The sequence below is a fragment of the Haemaphysalis longicornis genome, unplaced genomic scaffold, assembly GCF_048455015.1.
Source record: "Haemaphysalis longicornis isolate Haplotype H1 unplaced genomic scaffold, Haemaphysalis longicornis Haplotype H1 scaffold_15, whole genome shotgun sequence".
NCBI classification, from domain to species: Eukaryota; Metazoa; Arthropoda; class Arachnida; order Ixodida; family Ixodidae; genus Haemaphysalis; species Haemaphysalis longicornis.
The window spans coordinates 15,065,461-15,089,026 of NW_027526257.1; the positions used below are offsets into that span (position 1 = coordinate 15,065,461).

The following is a 23,566-nucleotide window of genomic DNA, read 5'->3' on the forward strand; positions in this document are numbered from 1 at the left end:
AAACGGAGGTGAAATTCACTTTTCAAATTCAATAATCCGCCTAGCAAAGTAGCAGACGCCACTGCCTGGAGTCTGCCGTTAAAGCTGAAAGACTGTCGCCATAGAGAAATATTTTTTTAGCTGTTGCGCTGAGCAGCTCCATTGCCGCTTTGGGAGGTTACGCATTACTCCATTTTCAGCGTGTGCTTTTAACAGTGAGGCAGTTGTTGCTGGCCGTAATGTGTGCGGTGTGCGGCGTAATCAAAAACACTTTGTCATTGTTACTCCGGCTGTTTACCGAGCGCGCGAGCAAGCGTTTCACGACGAGCGCCCGGCGTCGTCCTGGCTTGTGAGTGGCGCTCGTAAAAAAATACCAATACAAACATTCACGTATGTCAAGGGGGGAGCGCAAGGCTGCTGGCGCTACAGACGCCCAGTTCGCGAAGTCGGAGGCTGGAGGCTGGTTCGAAAAGTCGTGTTTGAAGGCTGCAAGACTCAAAAATGAACTTTTACCAGGCTGCTTTAGACTTGACCGCTTTTAGAAAGCATTTCTTTGGCGAACGGGAAACGCTGGTGTGTCACTCGATGAAGGGCTTGGTCTCTGTGAGTCGTCTGATGTAAAAGTTGAAAAGCATTGGAGACGAAAAAAAAAAACAGATGGCTGGTGAAAAGCCGAAAGGAGAAGCGTGAACCGCTAAGCAGAAAATACAAAGGGTGATGAAATCCACACTCGACCGGCTTCATTCTAAAATCGACGAGAGGTTTACTCGCATGCAGGGTACCGATGCCAAGTTTGACTTTCTCGACATAAACAAGCTGTGATACGGAGACGACGAGAACGAACTTCAAACAATTAAACAATTTTTTACATTTTTGGCCGGTTTTATCGTTCCGACGGTCGCCCGCAGGAGCTCTATGAAGAGACTTCAGATAGCCCACTGCTGTTTTCACGGCGTGTTGACCGGAGATTATCAAAACCTGAAGACCTTCTCAAATGTATCTTAAGGTATGGGGATGGAAACGTATTTCCCAACCTTCGCGTCGAGATTCAGTTAAAGTTAGCCATATATCCGTTCCATCGCTGGCTGTGAAAACTCCTTCAGTATGCTAAAATTAATACTTTCATATTTGCGGGCCACAAGGGCCTACGACATACTTTCTTATGTTGCTCTACTGAGTGTGGAAAGAGAAGAAACTGTAAAAAGAAACGTTGATGACATTATAGAAGTTTTCTTTATCGAAATCACGGAAAGTGCTGCTCTAGTTTTTACGGAGTGTTGTAGTGTATGGTATTTTTTCATATTTGTGTTATTAATAACCAACTGATCTAATTAAAGCGTTCAAAGCTAAAAGAATGCGTTTCTCAACAACTTGTTCACGATGAAAATCTGCACTGGCGTCACAAGAGGCAATGATATGCCAGCAGTAGAATACAGTGATTGCAGAAACGAGTTTTTAAATACATCAGTAACATTTGTAACAAAATATCGGCACAGTATGCAGATTTGAAGTATGCACTAAAAATTCTGAGCAATCCTGTTCAACGGTAAGGCAGCGAAAAACGATAACAACTGTACACATGTGCACAGTCATGGACAATTCAAATACGAACCGTGGAGAGCACGGCCGAAGATATATCGGTGCCGTCACCTGGCAGCGGCCGTGGATGCGGAGTTGAGATGTCGGGAGCGAAGCTGCACGTCTCACTGGGATATGTTGCGCTCTGCTCGCTCGCACGCATGCTTGCCTTGTCGCTATGCCGCAGGAGCGCTGAAAACAATTGCGGCGCGAGACGGTATCTGACGCCGCTGTGGGCTCAGCTCACGTTAAAGCCTGCACCCCGTATGTGCCAGCGTCACATTGCCGACATAGCTTTGCATATGGGGTGCAGTAACTTCAGCAAAAAGCGATGGACACCTGGGTCACGCCCAAAGCATGCTGAGTGCGGTCCGCTCCGGAGATTTGTACGAGCACTGAGGTGCCTGCCAAAACAAAAACACCAAAAAATCGGCCCGCCTAAATTGCTGTGCAAGGGCAACCGGCCTTAGAATGGTTGGACGTGCTTATCTTGGTAATTTTTGTTAATATTAGAATTCTGCCAGTGATTTTCCACGCCCACACAATGCTTGCAGTTAATGCATATTATTTTAGACGATTTCTGGTGGTATATGTTTTGTTTGCTACAAGCACCGAATCCGGGAAATAACTCAGCCAGGACTCCATTAAACATAGGCGAATTCTTGGCGGCCAGCGCATTGTTAAATTCTCGAGCCACTGCACCACCAACGCAAAACATTGCAGTGCCATCAATAGTTTTGCGGCATGCATTTAATTTTGTCTGTATTTCTGCGCGCTAGTTTTGTTCAAGAAAGCATGATGAGCTCAACAGTATGCCTTACGAGAGCATGCAGGCGTTGCCCACGCAAGCACTGGCCGAAGCTGCAAGCAATTACGCGCCGCAGTGCTCTCAAGGTGACCAACATCAGCTGCAGCGACTGTAGTACTTGCAGTGCTTGCAGCGCCCTTGCGGCATGGCGAGAAGGCAAGCATGCGGGCGAGGAGAGAAGGCGACATATCACAGTGGGGCACGCACCCTCGATCCTGACATCTCAACTGTGCATGTCCGTGCGTTTTCCACGGCCACTGCCAGGTGACGGCACCCGTGCTCCGCGGTTCGTATTTGAATTGTCCGTGACTGTACGTGGTCGTTTTCATCTGTGTGTTTGTACGTAATTTGTGATCTTCGCCTTATTATTGTCATGCGAGGCCACAACAGCGTATCGGCAAGCTCCATTTCTTGTTTCAGTTTTTTTGCCACGCCATGTCTACAGTTACCTCTGAGGGAAGCCGAAATTGAAAACAAAGGATTTTTTGCTACGGAACTTTTATGCAACTGACTACAGTTACGTCCGACGGAACCCAAAATTGCAAATTAAAGTCACATTCGGCGTAACTTCAACCAAATGATTGGAATTACGTCCGGCCTAGTCGGGCCTTTCACAGTAAAAAATTACAGCGCGAAATACAAATTAAAACGAGCACATCGGCAGTCCGGAATACAGCGTAGGCGAGCCGGAATATCACAAATGAGCAGAGGACGCTGCACCTGGCAGTCGGCGCCCGATAAAAAGAGGGGCGGCAGTGTCGTACCATTACCTCCTAGACAGTAATGGTCGTACACCTTCCTCTCAAACAGGAACGAAAGCTCGTTCCTCGTTCCTTCCAAAGTTTGAAACGAGTTCCCGTTGCAAGTTATTTGCGAAAGAAACGCGTTCCAGTTACGTTTCCAACATTGAAACTTGTCGCTACATTAACGTTACATTTGATTTTTCTTAATTAAAATATAGTGTTGGTTAATCCTGGGGTGAAGTAAAGTGAGCTATTTAAAACTCACATCGAACTACGTATATTTTACGAATATAAGCACCACCGGAAGCAGATTATGGGGCGATAAAAAGAACCAAAATAAACCCTCCCACACAAATTTTTTCAGGGAGAACCCAACATACTGCAGACGTGTCTAACTACAACCTCCTATGCGGCAGGCCGGCATGCGGCCATGGGGGAACGAAACTACAGGCGGGGCCGTCACGGGACAATCTTGAAACCTGCCCAGATTCATGTTCTGTGGCCTAGTCATAAAGAATATAACAGAGAACTCACGAAAAAAAAGCGCAGTATAGTCAAGTGACAGGCAAGCGGTAGTAGTTTTTTTGCGACTCACGCGGTAGCCAATCCTAACTGTATATTATGCGCCGCGTACGTACGTGCGACCTCAATGCCGTGGGCGACGCGCGCTGCTCGGCTTGCAGGTCCGAGACGCGCAAATGAACACGCCTACGAAGTGTTCGAAAGCGCACTACGCCTTGGCCATCAAGTGTTGCGTGCCGACGCGTTCTAAAGTCGACACTGACAGAGGAGGACAACCGGCCTTTCATTTTGATTTGATTTGACTTCATTAAAACACACCATACCTGTATCGATTGCGGAATATGCACCGGACACTGCAGCGACCTCTTTTAACTGTTTCTGCGCAGGTCATTTTCTAGGTAACTAACCTTCGATTGCTAAGACCGCAGGCAGTCCTGAACTCACTGCAGTCTGTCCCAGCCGCAATCCGGCATTCGTTTTCAGATATATTCCTATGGCGCGATTTAAATGGGCACCAATGCACGTGTCTCATTTGCGTCTGCACCCACCGTTGCGACAAGGCGCCGATTCATAAAGGGGGAACACACGACAATGTATCAAATTACAGACCAATATCTGTCCTGACAGTTTTTAAATGCAGAGCATTTCTTTAACTCACGATGTCACCCGGCGTTGTCGGCGTGCCTCCGCGTCCGCAACAGCCGTTCCACGTGCGCCCTCTCCCCCACTCCTCCTCTCCCGCATCACGCTACCCTCCTCGCTCTCAACAACAGGTCCGCACCCCTCCCCCTACACTATATAAAAAAATAATACTTTCCGGCGCCTGGTTTCGATCCCACGACCCTGCGGGCGGAACGCAAGGTACATGGTGCTCTACCCACTGCGCCACAAAGCCGACACCAAATGGAGGGCTACGAACGCGCCTTATATCCTTGACTCATTCAAACTACGTCAAGAAGCTGCTGATACAACGCATTCACTACCTGTGGGCGGAACGCGAGGTACATGGTGCTCTTCCCACTGCGCCACAAAACCGACACAGAATGAAAGGCTACGAACGCGCCTTATATCCTTGACTCATTCAAACTACGTCAAGAAGCTGCTGATACAACGCATTCACTACCACCAACTCCCCAAACACTAAACGTTAACGCAATACACCCACCCCCTATGCGACGCATTTACTCGAGTCCCCCTCGCCGGGAGATGGGCCCTTTTTCATTCCGGCTTCGGTTCCTTTTTTCGGGGCGTCTTATTTTAATCGTCGTGTGAGTTGGGGTGTTATTTCTAGTTTTCTTAGTTCGTATTTTACGTTTCTTTCTCTTTAACTGGTTTTGAAATGTAATTTTGACAAATTGCCTATATTCACACTATTATAACCATAAATGCATTAACTCTGTCAATATTGCACGTTTGTTCAAATATAGGGCGTTACACGGTTGGCGCTGACAGGTACCCGACAAAGCATGCTCCCTAACGACAATAATTCAAAATTGCCAACGACGACTATTGGCGGTGAGCGCGAACATGGGCGGCGCTGCGAAGCGCGCCTCCGTGACGTCGGCTTAGGGATTCTCGCATTTGTGGTCTGCTTCAGTCAGGCTCGCTCTCCTGCTGTTTCTTTGCGCTCGGTCAACGTCTGATGCTTTTCCGCACCAGAATTGGCATGTGGGTAACTTCTGATCATAATAATAGGCTTAAAATCGCATACACTAGCTCATGGTGTCAGTTAAAGTATAGTTTTGGATACCGCTACGGAAAAAACATTGCCGGCGTCGCCCCATTCCTTGCGAAGCCGGTCCTGTGCGGAGCGCGAAGATCGGAGCTAGGTGTCAGCTTCTCAATTAAGCAATCTTTCGAACAAAGGGAACAGTAAGCTGCTAATAACCGACAACAGTGAAAATGGAAGACCAACACAAATTCTAGGGCTTCCGGGCTGTTGGCTTTGGCAGGAGGCATTACGATTCCTAGTAATCATATGTAAGGTAAAACAGTTTTTGCAACCTTGCTGAACACTCGAACGTGTTGTGTCACATCACTTTACGTTGTCAAGGCATGAAAGTTTTCCGACATGCACTATGGGCTGCAAAAACTGTAGGTTGAGTTCCAAATAACCCACTTTGTATATAGGCGCGTGCTGATTTCATACCGGGCATCTAACCAGTATGGAGGTTTGTTGAGCTTAACGAGCCACGTCTACGTTAAATATACAGTAACACTATGTTTGTTCAGACCTGGATGGATATTTCGGTACATTTTCCACAGCCATATCTTCCCGATATTCGGATATGCGTTATAGGAAAACTGCACTCAAGAGGAGGAGGCGGAGGAGAAAAGTTTTTTTACATATAAATCGAGCTGGTTAGAGGGCCAGGTCCTCAGTCCAGGATAAGAGAGTAAAAGTAATTTTCTTCAATTCATAGAACGCCATCCCGAGTAGAATAGGATTTGTTCTTTGCGCCTGGAAAGGTTGGAATGCAATGAAGAGCTTCTTGGAATTATTCTTCGGTTTCGATTCTTGTAATATATGCAGGTATACTATTTATTGCGTTAGTTAGCGAGTATATCATGCCTTCAACACCGTAATAATGTCATAATTGTTCGGGTTGAGAGTCAGTTCGTTATGATAACGATATGATTACGATAGAAATTCGGAGCACAAAAGCCGCCTTCGACTACTGTGGACAACGTTGTTTAGGGCACAATCGTGGTGGCGTAGCACAAACCTTCTCATTCTATATGCATGTGCATAAACAAAGCACGCTGCGGATATGCACCTTCTTGCACGCAGCCGTAATGAAAGCCAATTTCTGAAGAAGCAATGTATGCCATACAACACGAAGGAAATATCCACACGATCTTTATGAGCGTCCAAAACATCCCAAAACCCCCTAAGAAGACGTTGGTGACGGCGCAGAAAAATTAATGCGTTGGGCAGAAAAAAAAAGCAACAAGCATTAATCTGATACAACACAACATCAACGAAAGAAATAGAAGAAAGCCGATTTATTGCCTGTTGTACGATGCGCGTGTAGGGGCCGCTGCTTGGTATGTATTAGACTGTTGAGTCTTCATAAGAGCATCTCAAAAATACTGCAGGGAAGCATACGCATTTTGAATACTTATCGAGAAGCTCTGATCGCTGATCCTCGCGAATAAGCTAGAAAGGACGAGTTACACACGATCTTGTGACCGATGCTCTGAAAAAAGTTGTTCTCTATCTCCTCGTGTGTTGCAAACATGTGGGGGATACAGCTTCAAATTATTCAGATGCGTCAGAAGCTGGCAAAATAACTGAATCACTAGAAATACGCTTTTTAATGCACTACAGCAACAAAGCTGACGATCTCTAGCACAGATACTGCTGCCCGTCACAAGCGAAGTGTAGCAGACGACAGCGGCGCGAGTCCCTAAGCTGACGTCAGAGCCAGGGGCTCCACTCAAACATCTCACCGCCAATAGCGGCTCGCTAGCGTGTCGGCATGCGGCGCTGTCGCGGTGAACTCGTCCCACCGAGGTCTGGGAAAAGGCTTAGCATCGCCGCAGCTATCCAGACACTTCTATTGCGAAGCCGCGACGACGACTATCCCCCGCGCAATCTTTCACTGCACTATCACCCCCTTTCACGTATTTGCAAACTGATTTTCAGCAATAGTCCCGCTCTGGCGGGCGGTGACAAGTTTTACCTGCCGCGGTATATGCCTATTGTGCATACACCGCACAGTGGGCTGCTTGTCTACCGTGAACGCAGATGCTTGCCGCGGTCGCGCGTGTAGCGGGCGTTTGTGCCCGCAGAGATGCTCCGTGTTTTTCAGCGTTATTCATACCTTGTAAACGACGCGCTATATCTACAAACTCAGCTAAGCTCGTGTAACGGGTGGCAACGATCTACGTTCGTCCGCGCCACCGGTGCAGGACGAATACGCTGTGCCGCCGGTGCAGGAGCGCTGCGCGCAACCGCGCAGCCAAGAACCCCCGGAGCCGGCAACGCTGATTGGCTACAGCATTTAACGGGGCCCACGAATAGCGCAGCCGTACTGTTGAGAGTTTCGTGCGTCACACTGGTGCGTCAACAGCGGTCTGTCGCACGTCAGAGCGCGGCAGTGTGGCGGCAGGCGAGCAAGGAAGAAATAAAGCATCTTTGTTTCGTGTTTTGCGGCCCCTGCTTTACGCAGAGGTGTAATGTTTGGTATTACAGGTGTGCACGGGCTCGGGCTTACCCGAAAGCCCGGACCCGGAACGGCCCGCGGGCCGGGCTCGGGCCACCCGACTTACTTTTCACCCGGGCTCGGGCCGGACTCGGGCCGAAATGTAAATGCTTCGGACGGGCCGGGCTGTCCTGACGGCCAGCGCTGGCCCGCACAGTGAAGCAATACCTAGATTTTCTATGATATCAGAGAAACTACATGTTGCTGACGCGGCAAAAGCACGGGTCAGGTTTCTTTTTACATTCCACGGGACTTATCGTTAGGCCCTGAGACACATGGGGGCGTTTGGCAAGCTGGCAAGTGTGATAGATCTGCAACTGCATGTCTTGGGATGAACTGAGCAACACATGCGGCTCAGCGACCCACCGCCTAGGGAGGTACAACGAATGACAATTCAGCGTGACTAGTTTCCACATCTAAGTTCGGGTGAAAACCAATTTTCAAGATGGAACACTTTTAACTGCAAACACTGCTAGAGAAACCTGCGTCTCCATCTGTTTTCTGTTGCAGTGCCCTATTCAGAGTTGCGTTTCCTTCTCTGAGCCAACAAAAGTGAAGCTGTCAATGACTGAGGTGACAATTCAACTTTAGTTTTGCTCTTTGTTCAGGCGGGAAAACATCGTCGTGGTAAGAGGCGGCCTGTGCCCTCGGTCGTCGGGGCCAGCAGACGAAGACGAAAGGAAAAGCGCAACAGGGGAGTAGGGTGGTTTCAATGCGCCAACTTCCGCCTAAACAGTAACGCTTAATATGATTGAAACTTTATAGATAAGCGATATGAGTCGGTATAGAACGTAGTGAAGCGGCAACGATAAAATGTGCATAAATGCATTCGTGTACTTTCCGCTTCAATAAAAGGAAGGGACCGAGTCGGACAGCCCTATATACCCTTGAGAAAAAGAAACGTATACGGATGAAACAACAAAGCAAGTACACACCCTGTTTAAACAAACACGAAGCTTGGACTTCATGAGCCAATATTAAAGACCAAAGCTTTATGCGTGGCGTCGCAGACCTACTAAACTGTGTGCAGTGTACGGTTCCCGCCTGCACGCTCACCGTTTTGGGTTCACTACGGGAGTTTCGTAACAAAATGTATACATGTCTTCACGGTTGTCACTGCGATAAGAGCCACATACTTTTTTCCCTCTCTATAGGACTTGATAAGTGAAAAATAATGGTGCCTAATTCAGTGTTTAGTGATAATTTAGTCATACTAAATAAATTTTGTCTAGAGAAGTTCAAAGAGTTCAGCTCCACCTGTTTACTTACGACTTCAGTCAGTCGCGTTCTGCCGCTAGTATTTTTTACGGACCCCGAAAGAGTACGCACGCGCACATTCCATCCCCGCCCCTCCATTTTTCCATCGTCGCTGCTCCACGAAATGGTGCCATCGCACATGTAGTACATATATTGACGTTGTTTTCGGCAATGGAGGGATGCTGCCCTAAGAATGACAACTTCAAGCTTTAGCTCAAGGCGATATTCATTATTTTGGGGCGCCTCTGTAAGCTGAGGATAAACATTCAGCATGCACTTAGCTCGTTTCTCCCTCTACTTCTCCCCGCTAGTCATTCTTGCCTACCCAATCACAAACTGAATAACCGATAAATTCCCAGTGGATCACAAACCCACTATTGATCTCACCCGTAACAGTTCTGGCTGAATCAAGTGAAACGCAGAAAAAAAACTTGCAATAAATCATATACGAACAATGTACCCCGACAAAGGCCATCTCTTGTGAAATTGCCACTGTCAAGTTCAAACTCACCACTTACTAGATAGTTTTATTTGTGGCCTCGTCAACCTTTATACCTTTTTTGTTCAAACAGGAGTTTCCCGTCAGTGCCAGAGCCAGAGCCTTATTTAACAACAAATACCCCCCGCGGTGGCTCAGTGGCTAAGGCGTTGCGATTCCGAGCACGAGGTCGCGGGTTTGATTCCCGGCCGCGGCGGCCGCTTTTCTGATGGAGGCGAAAAGCAAAAACGACCGTGTGTACGAGATTTCGGCGCATGTTAAAGATCCCCATGTGGTAAAAATAATCCGGAGCCTTCCACTATCGGCACGCCTCATCGCCTGCGTTGCGTCGGCGCATTAAACCCTACAATCAATCAATCAATCAATCAATCAATCAATCAATCAATCAATCAATCAATCAATCAATCAATCAATCAATCAATCAATCAATCAATCTTTATACAACACGTATTTCTTGTTTCGAAGGGCCTGGGCAACTTTTTTAAAACCCCCCATTGTTGCCAGGTGTTAATCTTACGAGCACCGACAAATGGGCAAGTTGGTATGGAGACATGCTAAATAAAAGCGAAGAAAAATGCGGGACACAGAGAATAACTACACAGGATGAGCGCTTACTAACAAGTTCCAACTGAGTTTAATGATACCAAAAACGACAAATCTCGACACAGCGCACCCTTGTGGCGCATCATATACACAAAACTGACGTAACTCAAGAGCAATCGGGAAGAAATCAGCAATCACATGCGCCACAACAAGTTGCCCGATGATCCGCGCGATTGTTAGCAGATCGATAACATCAACACCGAACATCTGGAATCCAAAAAATTTACTGGCTTTTCACTGGACGCTATCTTCAAGATAGGCGAATTCCTCATTAAGGAGAGTGACGGATGGGGCGCTTACCCAAGTTCCATTCTTATTGCTCAAAAAGATAAAGTAAGCCTCTGCCACCTCACGTGTACGTTGCTGAGGGTGCCTAAACAGGACTTCTGGTTTTTCCAGCAGAGGCACACATCCATGATTCCTACAATGGACAGATAGATGGGAACATGGGGTCCCCTTCGAGGAAGACGAGTGTCCTCGAAGACGAATGTTCAGTTGAACTACGCAAGATACGGTGGATCCTACGCAGGCCCGATGGGCCTGCGTAGGATCCACCGTAATCAAACGGGATTCGGTAAACAACGCCTTTCGCGCATTTTATGAATTGTTTTCCATGCCTGACCCCGCACCCGTCTGCTCGAGTTTCTTTCTTTTGGTTGACTTTTCTTGTAATAGCCCCACACAAAGAGGACAATTTGTTTGGTGCCGAGAACACTACCTTGACATCAACCCTCCCTGCGACCTTCTTTCATCGGTGAGCCACGCGATTGGTGTAACGTACAACCACCATCTTCTCATTCCGACGGGCCACTTCACCCTCTCCCTCAGTGAGTACATGCGGGCGCTTGAAGGTTTTTACAATGCGTTGCGCTGCCGAAACCAACACTTCTTCAGGAAACCCTGCCTGCTTCAGGCGAGTCACCTGACATGAAAAGCTGGACTGCAGTCGGTGCTGGCATGACTTTTTCAAGGAAGACGTGAGGCAGTTCACGGCTAAACCGTTCTTCACTGTCTTCGAGTAACAGGAGGAGAAATTCCAAACGGGTTTAGCATTCCTCGGGCTGAACTCCGACAAATCGTGGTCTGAATTGAAAATTAGAATCAAATCTAAAAACCTGATAGCGTTATCAGTGGGGACTTCAGTTGTGAAACTTGTGGGCCTGCTCTCTACGGCATGCCAAGGAATGAGGCACACTGCGGTTGCGTGAAAGAACTCTTTACTTACATCTTCCACGTCGCTGTCGCCCGTCCGGGCATACACACGCGCACCAGCCAAAACTCCCAGCATCCCGAGTCCGAGTCTCCCCCAGCCCCGCGATTCTGTCACTCCACCGCCCGCTCCTACACGTCCACTAGCGCCATCCCTCGGGCGCCGGCGTCTCGAAGTCTTGCGGCCCGGTAGCCGCACGGCAGGCGAGGAGGGCAAGGGAAGGGAGCTCGCGGCGAGGGGCTCCGGGTAACACCCTCTAGGCCAGAAGGTGTCGTGCCAAGGCGCTCCCAATATCTCTCCCCCCCTCAACCCAGGATACGGGTTCATCATTGAGGATTATCCTCGGGGTCCTAGTGCAGGTAGAACCCCTGGTCGGCACCTGGGGCCGTCCTGTGTGGCTGTGGGTGGGACGGCACCCGCCAAAGTGTGGCAGCATGCCGCTCTGTCACCATCGCCACCACGTAGGCGTCCGCCGGAGCACCTTCTCGGCGGCCCGGCGCAGGATTCTCCGGAACAGCCAGGTTTCTCTCGATATCACCCCGGTTCCGGATCTCCGCTGCTCGGTGCCGGAACCACAGACGCCGTGATGAGCCCGGGGCAAATCCGGTTGACGGGCGCTCGTAGAGGCTCGAAGCCTCAGAGCGAGCAGCAGGCTCTGCGCCCACCGGCGCCTCCACGCCAGGGTTACAGCTCCGCGGGGAGCTCAGCAGGCCCGGGCCGGACTCGCAACGCCCAGCCACGAACGTATCGCCTCGCACCACCAGGCCGGTGGCGCGAAGCTCCCGGGTCGCACCGGGAGGGCCCGCTGTCGGCAGGCCCCGGCTGGCATCGTAACGGCCAGGCACAAAACCACGCCTCGCACCACCGCACAGGTGGCGCGATGAAACTTTAAGCGGTGACTGCTGCGCTGCGGGTTGCTCCGTGGTACAACCACGTGAGAGCCGGACTCGTGGGGGGTAGACACTACCGCACCCTCAGGTCGTAACGATGGGTGCGAACCCTATCGCCCGCCGTTCTGTGATTAGAAGCGGGACTCCCACCTTCTCGTTCCGCTACCACCTGTTCATCATCGCCAGTGCGAACGTGATAGGACTTGAGATCACTCACGTGCACAGGATCAACCGGCTCGTCGCTTTCAAGTGACTACATCTCATACGTGAGCAGAGTTGTCTGCGCCGTAATTCGGTATGGCCCTTGCCATTTGTGTGCGAGCGCTGCAGTGAAACCGCGCGCAGCATTACTGAGTGGGTGCGTTCTCCTTAGCACTAGGTCACCGATGTGGTACATAAGGTGGCGACGGCCTCTGTTATACTGCTCGGCTTGCTCCATGCGCGCCACGTCGAGGTTCTCCCGAGCCGTGCGTTGCGCTGCCAAAGGCGTTCCCGGAGCCTAGCTGCGTACTCCGACAGAGAAGGGGCGTTACCCGCCGCCGCGTACTGCAGTGCATTTTCCATCGGAAAAGCGATCTCTCTACCGAAGTTTAGGTACCTTGGTGCCAAACCCGTTGACCTATCTACGGTAGTCCTGGTCGCGAAAGCCAGAACAGGCAAACGCGCGTTCCAGTCCTTATGCTCCTTGGTTGTCGCAACCAGCATGCACTTCAGGTCCCTGTTCACCCTCTCAGTGATGTTGCTCTGAGCATGATAAGTATTCGTTTTCCTGTGCCGAATGTGCCGCGCTCGACAACAATCTGAAAAGAGTTTGCTTGTGAAATACGAAGCATTGTCAGTGATCAGGTCGGAGGGGAAGCCGAAACGAGTGAATGTCTCCAACAGCTTCTCTACGATCCGCTCCGACGCTAGCTTTCCAAGGGGAAACAACTCCACCCACTTAGAAAAGTGGTCCGTTATAACCAGAATGAACTGGTTTCCTCGCGCGGATCTTGGGAGAGGTCCCATTTCGTCACACGCTACAATCTGCCACGGGTAGCTGCTTTCCACCGGCTACATGAAACCCACAGGTTTCCCAGCGCGCGGCTTCGCTACCTGGCAAAGAGGGCAAGCGCGGGAATAGCTCATTACGTCTCTCCTCATGCCTGGCCAGGTCGCGTCACGGCATAACTTGTAAGTCTTACTGCCGCTGCCATGTCCTGCGAGCGCTGAGTCATTAAAGTACCGCATGAACCTTTTCAGCACCTTACTTGGGACCACGGCTCGAAAGGGGTATGAATCCGCCTCTTCGTCGTCCAGTTGGGGAATGTAGCGAAGTAATAAGCCATCGTCGCCCAGCAGATACGCGTCAAACCCCTCAGCGTTACCGGTGCAAGCTACGCCACTCGCTAGCCTTTTCAGCACCCGCTGGCACAGACTGTCTGCTTTCTGGGCCTCAATGAGCTCTTCCTTACTCACTACCTCCCCCCACGACAGATTCCTTTCTGGCCCCGTTCTCGGGGGGCGAGAAATCGTCGCTGCGAGATGCCGCTTCTCTTTCTCTTTGCGGCCGGCCTCGACTCCTTCGTCCGGCCCTTTCCTCCCCCTCTCGGGGCGCCGCGCGCCGCCAATGAAACCACTGCACTCGGCGCGCGCACTTCCGCCACCCCCTTCCGATAAAGGGAGCAAACTTTCCGCCAACATTCGGCGGTGATCATCGGATCCTGAAAAAGACGCGACGATCGCTTCTACATCAGTGCTCATCTTTCCTGACGCGTCTCCCTGGCCTTCGGCACCGCAGTAGAGTTTATTTGCCCCTTGCGGTTGTAAACCGTGCATCGGCGCGTCCGCGAAAGGAAAGAAAGGGGGTTGCGGCCCGTACTGATAGCCGTTCCTCCTCATATCGAGCACAACATCCTCCCTCCAGAGGAAATCTCTGCCCAGTATGACTGTAACAGACAAACCAGGGAAGCAAAGAAAACGCTGTCTGCGCTTTCTGCCATCAAAACGAGCGTGAGTCTCACAGCTCCCTCTGCTTTTGCCGAACCCGCTGCTAAGCTCAAGGGTGTTTCGGCGGGTCTTACCCGGATTCTCCTTCTCCGGCATGCCTCAAACATTTCGTCTCCTATTAGAGACACCGTCGAGCCTGTGCCAACCAGTGCAAAAAGTTCTTGACCGACTAATTGCACTCACATGAGTGGGGCCACCGAGGATGGGTCCCCGTGTGCTCTGCATGCGGAGGGGGCCAGTTACCCGTCGGCGCCAGCGTCGTGGTGCTCTGGGGGCTCCCTCGCACCCCCCTGTCTGGCCCCTCCTTCTCGCTTCCCGCCGGCGACGACAAGCTACCGCCCTTCACCGCCGCCGGCGATCCGAGTTTCCCTGCGTGCTACGCATTTTCTCGGGGCATTGACGGGAGAAGTGTCGAGGCTTGTGAAAAAACCAGCACAAACGGGCTGTTTCGTCCTGCCTCCCTCTTCCGTCGCCAGCGTTGCTTCCGACCGAGGAGTTTGTGGGGACGTTATCCACTCCCCCTCCTGACCAGGCGCAACCCGGTTCGAGCGATTCCTCGGGTCTCGGCGGCAACCTGTAGCGAAGCTCGGCGAGCAAATCCGCCTGAACTACGCGCGCTTCTTGCGCGAGGGCCTCCAAGTTGCGAAAACTCCGGCCCCGCAGGTACGGTCTGAAATGCGGGTGGCATTGTCAGCACACGCGCGCTACATTGACCGCGTCGGCTACCTCGGGGTCGGCCCGTTCGTACAGCTCCTGCATAGCCCGCACGTACTCGAGAAGACTCTCCTCAGGGTGCTGCGTGCGAAGGGCAAGCTCGTCCCTCATACGATGTCCGTAATCGGGTGGCAGGAACTCCGCGCGGAAGCGGTCCTTAAAATCTGCCATCGACTCGAAAGCCGGTTGGCAGCGCCTCCAACGCGCAGCGCTTCCTACTAGTGCCACGGGCAGGACTTGCCTCAGCACGTCATCATCCGATGCGCCTACCGCAATCTGGTACGAATCCAGTTGCTGCAGGTATTCGTAAACGGATTTCACGCCTCTGTAGCCGGAATAGGAGGAAACCTCGATATTCAAACGCGGCTTCGAGACTGGCAATACGGGACCCGCGGTGGGAGCCGCTGGCGCCGAACCGAGCATTCGGGTAATCTCCGCGAACATCCCGGTCACCTGCCTCATCATTGAGGCGAGATCTGCGGGCTGCAACTGATCAGCAGCCTCCTGCGCAGCGGCCGCTGAGTCTCCCCCCGAGCCCTGCGGCTCCTCCTTCTCTCCCATCTCTCTCCGTGTGGTAGGAGCCATTTCCAGTGAACTACCCAACAAAAATCTGGCTCAACCACGCCAAACTGTAGACGCCAAGATACAGAGCAAGCCGCGCTAGCTACATACGTAACGCGACAAACACACCCCACACACAAATCTACAATGGAAGCAAAAGAGGGACGTCAAGACAATACATAGGACCAACGGGGCTGAACTACAGCCACATTAAAATACAAAAAAAAACTACAGTAGGGACACGTCAAAATACACTAGCGACTAATATCCCTACAAACGCTAAATACACTCGCAATGTAACCACTTAGGCCGTTACCCAAACAACAGAAAAAAAATAACGCAAGAAAAACTTCAGGCATGCATCTACAGTCATTGTAAAACCTAAGCAGACTAAAACCCAGGCCTCAAAACTAATTTACAAACATGCATCTATACGGCTCAAAGCCCTGGTCTCCCTCCCACTGCCAAAATGGCGCTTCCTTCCCGGAACAAAGGAATGACGTCCCAAACCGCAGGGGGCCCCTTCCCGGCAGCCGCAGAGAGCAAATGTCCACGGGTGGGCTTGACATCAGCCCCACGTTCGGGCGCCAGATGTGGGCCTGCTCCCCACGGCATGCCAAGGAATGAGGCACACTGCGGTTGCGAGAAAAAACTCTTTACTTACATCTTCCACGTCGCTGTCGCCCGTCCGGGCATACACACGCGCACCAGCCAAAACTCCAACACTGTAAACGCAAACTAGCCGGAAATGAAGTTTTAACAAGTAATGTGCCCTGAAAAGTACCTATAGCAAAAAATGTACTCCCTAGGCACGGTTTAAAAAAGTGGACGAACCTCCATGGTAGTACCGTTGCCCATCCGTGTAGCAAAAAAAAGGATTTAGAACGACTTAACACCCTTTGTGAGATGGCGTTCGGTTCCTTGTATATTACCACGTCCACAATAAACTCCCCATCTCGTGTAATCATCTCAAGCGGGCGGTCGCCATGTTAGTCTTGTGTTGTTTCCGTGTATCAGCACTTCAAGCGTGGCCTAATGCTAATTAGAACGAGTAAGCAGGACACGACGGTTGCATGCAGCTACAAAACCGATACCGTACGTATCCCCGTATAGATACTTCAGCCAGCGCGATCACAGGCCAACAGCGCGGCCGTGTTGTTTCAATCTGTTTATTTTGGCGATAGGTGTTGTCAAAATCTGCTGCTAACAAAGAGACAGTGCTCGCCGTTGCAACAATTGCAATGTTCATCTGCTTCGCTTGCTCGCGCATATATAGACGCTTTAAATTCTCGCGTCAGCGCGCCAACGCACCCGACTGCAGCGACTCAACTTGCCCTGGCGGCACGACTTGCCGCCCGGATGTAAACAACCTCCGTGCTATCTACGCAGCGCGGCCGGTGACTCAGTGCGGCGTGCGGCCGGAGTTTCAAGCCTCGCCTTGGGCCATCGTTTTTTTTCTTATTTGAGAAGGACTAGTAGTGCTATTTGGTGGAAAGATTTTCATGTGCCCCTGTCACACGAGGAACGGCCGCTAACAGCATTTGGATACGGCGACAGCTGTGGACAGCTCGCTGGTAAGTGGTCTGTCATCAGTCGGTGCGTTTTGTCAAACGGTTGGGTAGGGTTAACTGCGAAGTACCCGTGCCGCACAGAGCACGTACACGCACAGGCAAAGGAGAAAGCGCACAATCGTTTTTATTTTACTTGTTTGTGGGTTTTGGGGTATGCATTCGCATTCTTTTGTAGGCCGGTTTGTAACAGGGCATTCGAGATAAAATCGTTTGTCGCGCGTGGCGTCGTTTCAAAGCAACCTGAGGGTTACTTCGTGCTGGCGAAAATCAGTGCAGTCAGACGGAAGCGGGAAGGAAGGTAGAGAGGTCGGGGAAGAGGGTGATCATATTTAAAAGAAAGCGTCATACAAGACGAGAAAAGGAACGCAACCCGCCTGCTTTTCTCCGAACTTCAGGACAGAGCCGCACACGGGTATGTAAAAGATGCCATGAGCCTATCGAACGATTAAATGCATATAGTGTGGTCCACGACGGCGACGTGGTTCGAACCCGAAATGTTTTTATTCTCTTTCGGATGGTAATGCGGGATCGGTATACAATCGGGGCCTGTCAGTCGCCAGCTAAGGAAACAAATTCATGCCCTTATGGAAGAGAACTGAGTTTGTCTTAGCATGACGCAAGTCTGCCTGGCATAAAAAGGGATATAATTTTTTAGAAGGGCAATAGATCAGGATGGCTAGGTTCCGCTGTCTCACCCTTCGAAAGACGCTCCGCTCCTTTCTATTCCCACCGACGCACGGCCGGGCTATACACCAGCGGCGTCCGCCGCTCTAGTCCGGTGTGTCCGACACTCCTAGGAGTGCCTTCGGGACGCCGCCCCAGCGAATTCCAAGTAACGGCTGTCAGAACCTCTGGTTTTACTCTTTCTAGAGCCACGTGTGCGAATTCAAGTGGCGTCGCACGGGCAATTGTTTTTGGTGTTGTTTAAAGCTTTGCTTTCCAACCACGTTCACAGCGTGGATTGGAGCCAATTTTTGTTATCTTTGACACACACTCTTTTGTTGGTTGTAACTTTATGTCATCATCAATTGTAAGACCATACACAAAAAATTACTGGAATCATCTGACACTCGATTTTGACACGGAGCTTGCAGCTACAAAAATGTACTGTGGCTTTCGTGACGGATACTTCTACAATCACGTTAACATTAACTGAGGTAGGTGTGTGTGGCCTGCAGCGTTGGTACGTTAGCAAGAATAGCGTTTCCATTGCAACTGTTTTTTTTTTGTTGACATGAAATCATAAGTAATTCGAACCATGAACGAGGTTTACGTTAGCTAACAAGACTGTAGTAACGGTTGCGGCTACAAATTACCTTATGCACCAATCATGCTTGTCAGCATGGTGACACAAAAAAATTAAGGTGTCGGAATACGGATGACTCAGTCGCCTATTTTATCACTACTGTAAAATAAGAAAGTGTTTTTGGACCCAGTGAAGGCCTTTCCTGTATGACGAACTGTGTTACGACAGATGACCATACTTGATGACGCAAAGCCGTAACAAACTAGCTTTGGATGTAACACCACGAGGGAAATAGGTGGAGGTATCTACAAGTATAAATGAAACAGTGTGCGCCTGTCCGGCATGAATTCATTATTTGCTGACACGATTTTTTTCTGCAGATCCTGATACATTATCGAGTTGAATGACTTCATAGATCTTAAGGCAGGGCAGGCTGTGCTGTACAAGGCAAAGCTGCTGTTGGGAAGCGTCCTTCCAGCAGAAGTGAGTATTGCCACGGCTAATTACCTGCACTTTTTCTATGAAAGTGAGCCACCGTGATAGGGGAGAGGCAGTGTAAGGGTTTGCATCTTTAACTGTGTGCACACTCACTTGATTAGATGCAAGCTGGCATCTTAAAGCAAGAAACAGCAGTTGACAAAATCATGCAATACCAAAGTGTTTTTGAGTCAAAAACAGAAGAACTTGCACGTGTTCTGAAAGGACCCCATGCAGCCTCGAAAATGATAACGCACGTTTGTCTCAAACAAGCCTGGCAGGAATTGTCAGGCCAAAATAGACACGAATCTCACGGTATCATTTCAGAGCGTACTTGCAGCGCTGCACTTTTTTTTGCATCCAAACGTAGAACGAAATCATGGAAAAATTTCTTGCAGGAACCTTCAAGGGCTTTGCATTTGCCTTCCTTTTTCTCTGCCTTGCTTAATTGGAAATTTTTGTAGTGTGTCTTGGAACGTGGTCACTTTAACCCATACTAGGGTGTCTTGATGTCACTTGTGATATCCACATGGTGCGGTCAGGTCCTGAATTATGAATGACTATACCGAATTACTATACCGAAAAATAAAAGTTCATTTAACCATACTGTCTGTTTTGAATTTTACGTGTGGGGCATTTTTTTTTCTTTTTTGCTTTTTCAGACAGATGTTCCTCTGACTCCCTGCCTGCATTCCGTGAACGGGGAAGTTAGCCTCCACATCGATGGCCAGCGTGTCTTGACTGCATCATATTTACTGGGAGGACTGTGTAGTCTGTTTGCATCTTTTTGGGTTTTCAACATTCAATATCCCAAGAAGGTACACAGAGCTCTAATGTTTGTGGATCATGCCTTTTTGGGTCTTGCCAGCACCAAACCACGTGTGAAGGCTTTAGAACTAATTAACTTTTACCGCATCAGTATCGCTCACTAATATTTTAGTTGTTTTCAATCCTGTAATCATTGGAATGTAGTCAAAAAGAATTGTGTATTATGTTCCTGACTTTTTTTTTACTGAACAGGGGATATTTGATGGGCCATTCTGTATGCTGATAATACTACTATCTTTAATGAAGCAGTAATATTAACGAACTAACTTTAACTTGAAACAATTATCTAAATAATGTTGGCAACTGGTGCCAAATGAAACAATTAAAAATTATCCAAAAAACACGAATTTCATGGCTTTTTGTTCTCACTCTAAAGAAGCTGTCGCGATACCACCCATTCTGTTCTATATCCTTGCAATTCACCAATCGGACTCGGTCACTTTTCTTGGCGCATTTGTGTCTTGATCAAAACGCACTGGTATTTTCCGCTGCATATTTTTCGTTCTTTATATTAGTCATTTATCCATAGCCATCTCATTGCTGTCTGTCTCCTACGTCATTTATCTCTCGTGCCTTTAGCACCTACAAAATGCTCGTTACCTTTCAACATCAAATCGTTACACAGCTCTCGCTCATTTCACCACCAATTAAAAAAAAATTGTTGTTGTAAACCACGGCAACCATTTTTTTACACTTTGTGTGCTGTGTACTGATGCGTACTGATAAGTTCTGATACGTACTGACGCGTTCTCGATCCGCTCGTATTATAAAATGATTTCACTTACCATGCGGTTGTGTTTGTCCCTATCTTTCTTTTTCACGTATTTTCAGTTCTTGTAGTAATATTGTTTCTACAGTTTGTTCAACTAGCATAGTATTGCTGTCCTCCATTCCTAACTGGCGTGTTATTTAGCAATGTACCATTTCTGCTTTGTTATAGGATGTCGGCCTAAGTTTTTATTTCGAAACCTCCTTGTGTACACCATGTACCCTGTAAACTTGTATGCGAAAGTTCGTTTGAAATATACCTGAAACCGAGAAAAACCGTGTGAAATCAATACTCCCGCAGGGAACTAGAAATTCTCCCCTGGCGCCTTGAAAAAACTCGTTTCGGAAGGCCTACAAAACCACCCAAACTTTCGTAAAACTCCTTTCAAAAGAAATATATGCTTCCCTTGAACCCCCTAAAAACGCCCCTAAAATAACATAAGTACTTCCCAAGGGAGCTAAAATAGACTCCTACTCAACCGTCTAAAAATTCCATAAACATCACTTAACAACGTCTTGAGGAAGTAAAAAATACTCCATTTTGATCGCCTTAAATTCTCCCGAACATTTCTTAACACTCCCTAAATACCTCCTTTCTATCACCTGAAAACACCATGTTTTGAGGAGGTAAACAAAACCTCCCTGTTCTATGTAGTAAAAAAACTCCTACAAGGAGGACCACTAGAGGACAGGTGAAAAAGAATCTCTAGAGAGTATATGGGAGGAAAAAAAGTTTAGAGTGCAGCGTCCCGAGTCTGAGTCTCCCCCAGCCCTGCGCTTCTCTCACTCCACCGCCCGCTCCTACACGTCCACTAGCGCCATCCGTCTGGCGCCGGCGTCTCGAAGTCTTGCGGCCCGGTAGCCGCACGGCAGGCGAGGAGGGCAAGGGAAGGGAGCTTGCGGCGAGGGGCTCCGGGCAACACCCTCTAGGCCAGAAGGTGTCGTGCGAAGGCGCTCCCCACAAACTCAGCCCCATCCCGCACTGCTTGAACTGCTTCAAAATATCAATCATGTCCCGCATCATGTTCGCTCGGCGGCAGAAGACCATGTAATCGCCAACATATCTACGTACTTTTAGAACTGTACCGTCAAGCGCACGCTCAAGGGACCTCTCCACATAACTTAGAAAAGGGTCGCTTAAAACTGGCGCCACTCTTGAACCAATACAAACTCCGGATCTTTGGATATGCACTTTGCCTTCCCATTCAACAAAAGTGGAGCGCAGGTAAAATTCCAACAGTTCAAGAAATCTTTCAACTGAAATTCCGCAGCGATCTGAAAAAGCAACCTCATCGTTCAGCACAGTAATGCAGTCTTTCACGGATTACATAAGCTGGGCATGCGGCGGGCTGTAGAACAAATTCTCAACGTCTACACTGAAGCCAGTGCAGTGGCCAGGGTTTTTTGTTACCAAAAACTCAACCAGCTGCTGAGAAGAGGACACAAAGGACGTTTCTGGTTTCATTAAACTCAGTTGTTAGTAAGCGCTCGTCCTGTGTAGTTCTTCTCTTTGTCCCGCGTTTTTCTGCGCTTTTATTTAGCATGCCAGGTATGAAGACAAATGTTGAGCGTGCCTTCGCCAACTCAAGAAAGAATGGGATGGGAGCGCCACGAGAGAAGACTGCAGAGTTTCTGGCACTGAGCAGGAACAAAGGCGTCATACAGGAGGCTATGTCTCAACTTGGATACTGTCCGTGCTATCCGCGCGTTAGATTGTCGTGGCTGGTTACTTAACCCAAGTGGAGTGAGTGAGTGACTTATTGATGCAGAAAGTGGAAAAGAAGTGGACTGGCGATATTTTAACATCATTTGGAGTTCACCAGCATACAACCCAGTCTGGGTTGAGGGAAGAAGGGGAATGAAAGGGGATAGATAAGAAAAATTGGGATAGAGAAAGAGGGACAGAGAGAAAGAAAGAGATAAAGAGTTCGTAAGGCTGGCCAGCAGGCATTCGGCTACAGCTGTTGTATAAGGTTCGTCTCCTCGAGGAAGGCCACGAGAAGTCGGAATGCTTCTCACCGGATGGAGTTGGGGTGCGTCGGGAAAATTAGGTCCATCAGGGTGTGGCTAGGCAGCCCGAGACTCTGGAGTGCGGTCCGAAGCTCTGCTCGCGGGGCATCGTGCTGGCGGCAGGAGCAGAGCATGTGCTCCATGGTCTCGGGTTGTGGGCAGTCAGCACACAAGGGCGACGACCGGCGGCCAAGTGGAGCGTCGGCCTGCTAACGCTAGGCTGCACGTTGCGTGCTGTCCTGAGCCAGTTAACGGGTGAAGCCGGCGTGTCAAGCAGTCGTCAGACGACGAGAAACGGCGACTACGACGACAACGAGCCATATCCTGAAGAATCGAGGACGACGTTAGCCATCGTTCGTTCTGCACTTCTCCCACAAGTCGCGTTGCCATCAGCAATAGCATGCAACAATGTGCCAGAGATCACCACACGAATAACTGACGTGCTGTGATATGGCGAATACAGTGAGGTGAAGATGATTGTGTGCATCGGGGCGTAGATCTCGACGTACTACCCCATTCGGCTTGTGATTGCGGTGACGGCGTAGTACATGGTAAATGCGCGAAAGAGGTGTGGTCGAGTGCAGGGTGCGTTCTCTCTGCCATCGCCCTTCATGTCGGCGCATTCGGCGGCTATGTGCGATGCTTGCACGGGCAGTGATTGTTGCAGGCAGCCGTTGCGACCAGTGTGGCCTTGTGCTAGTCAGCAAGTCAGCCTTGGGGTTTGTTTAGTGCCCGAGGTTCTTCCTTTCAACGTAGCTGCTACCGGCTAGAGCCACTAGATGAGCTTATTAGTATCTCTACTGGCGTAACATTGATGTGGGAAAAACGCGATAATCGCAGGGCAGTGATCACCTGAGCGTTGGGTGTGGTATATTTTGTGCAGTTATGCAACGTCATCAGACCTTGGGGTCTTAGTAGTGCTCTGTGGGGGCTTGCGCTATTGCGAGTGTTAATTTTTGGGCTCGAGAACAGGCACAGTGCCAAAGCGATACTGAATCAAGTGCTTTAATGCATTGGTTTTGAAAACAACACGAGGGTACGTAGACTAATGCTCACAGAGAACAAAATAAAACCAACTAACGGAAACGGAGAACAAAGAAGCGAT

The 23,566-nt window shown here is 49.6% G+C and overlaps 1 pseudogene; it reads right to left on the bottom strand.

Annotated features, from left to right (window-relative positions):
• Positions 1-11,757: 11,757 nt before the first annotated feature.
• Positions 11,758-15,462, bottom strand: LOC144165871 (uncharacterized; annotated as a pseudogene).
• Between the last annotated feature and the right edge of the window lie 8,104 nt (positions 15,463-23,566).